General features: G+C 43.6%; 1 long non-coding RNA gene across 1 annotated transcript; it reads left to right on the forward strand.

Moving 5' to 3' along the window:
• The first annotated feature begins 23 nt into the window (after window positions 1-23).
• Window positions 24-487, forward strand: LOC111647760 (uncharacterized). The gene is made up of 3 exons (XR_002760072.2): window positions 24-128; window positions 241-317; window positions 430-487. It is a non-coding gene; the product is annotated as an uncharacterized LOC111647760 (long non-coding RNA).
• The last annotated feature ends 1188 nt before the right edge of the window (window positions 488-1675 follow it).

A 1675-nucleotide genomic window follows, 5' to 3' on the forward strand; every position in this document is an offset into this window, starting at 1 on the left:
TGAGGGGAGGGAGGGGGGGACAAGCCGAGCCAGAGACGAGAGATCATGGCGGCACCTCTCGGACGGGACACCCTACCTGACCACTGGTCGTACGGAGTTTGTAGAGATGGCCGGGTATTCTTTATTAAGTGAGTGGCTTTTAGTGGTCGACGCTCGATACTTTACGAGTCATTATGTTAACACGTTGCGGAGGGTTTTTGTTGTTTTATAATGGTTCAGTAACAGGTGTCTTTCTTGCAGTGATAAAACTCATAGCACTACTTGGCTACATCCACGCACTGGTGAGCCGGTTAACTCGGGACACATGATCCGGTCAGGTACGCGACAAATTATCAGATTTGTGGGACACCAAGGGGACATTTGTTTTTTTGCTGCAGTGTGTTTTCTGTCTGTGGTGGGTCGTTCAGTGTGTTTTTGTCCGTGTTATAGACTTGCCAAGAGGATGGGAAGAAGGCTTCACGGACGAAGGAGCCAGCTACTTCATCAAGTAAGTGGCTCATGAACATTGCTGCGTTATTTGACCGTGTACTATTTGATGTCATTAGGTGGTTGTTTGGTTTTTAAAGTGCTGCGTGTAAATTGCTTTTCTAACTCATTTCGTTTCCTTTCTGTCACTGTGTGTGTCTTAACGCTGCCGCTCAAACTAGACTAAAAAGGCTGCACTGTAAACACAGTATTATATATAAAATATGTATGTAAGCTGTAATGATGCTGACATATGTATGAACACACAGGGGTCCCATCTGATAGGTGAAACCAATTATCTCTGCCTGCATTGTGAATGGAAAGTCGCAGTGCCTAGCAGGACAGGAGAGAGGCTATTAAAATTCTCCTCACATCCTCCATGCAGGACCTCTACTCTCTCCATTAGATAGGTGTACAGCCTTGGTGTGTGTGTGTGTGTGTGTGTGTGTGTGTGTGTGTGTGTGTGGCAATAAGTGAGAGAGAGAGGGAGAGAGAGAGATTGAGACTGTAAAGGTTGCAGGAGAGGGGTGTGACCATGTGGTGACATAGATAAATGGCATGATTGCATTATTGAAACAGAGAGGACAAGAATTTCCAAAGTCACAGACTGTGAAGTTTTTTTTGGCAGATTTTCACATCCTTCCCACAATTACAATTGTAAGATTCAGGTTTGAAATCAGAGAAAGGCACCATACTGTCAGTACCACACTGGCTTATGTGAATTATATTTGCATTTTTATCTGCAGTGTTTCACACCGTGGGATTTTGTGTAGATTCTGGTCTGTCGCTGTCAGTGTATATCAGATGGTAACTAAGAGGCAAAGCAGGACACAACAGCATCCAGCAAATCAGGCTAACAACAACAAACAGAAAACATACTGTAAAACCAAGTGGAGACATAAATTCTTCATTGGAGCTGGATCATTGTGAACTACAGTGACTCCTCCCACAGTAGCCTGTTTAAAGTTTTGTAGTTCCACTACTCGTACTGTCATGGCCCTTTTAGTTTGCCCCATTTGTTCCAGACAGAGGGCCTGTATGGAGAGGCTTTATATCCCCATAGTTGCAGTCTTTCTGAGGTTGATCGTTACTAATAAAAGGTCTTTGCTAAACCACACGTAGTGCTCTGCAGACACCACTTTGTATCACTGAATTACTATAATACTACGATAGCTGCTTTAATAATAAAGCTCAGCACTGATTACAAATT

This window comes from Seriola lalandi, unplaced genomic scaffold (assembly GCF_002814215.2).
Source record: "Seriola lalandi dorsalis isolate HSWRI2012SDOR001 ecotype SW California unplaced genomic scaffold, Sedor1 jcf7180002035844, whole genome shotgun sequence".
Classification (NCBI taxonomy): domain Eukaryota; kingdom Metazoa; phylum Chordata; class Actinopteri; order Carangiformes; family Carangidae; genus Seriola; species Seriola lalandi.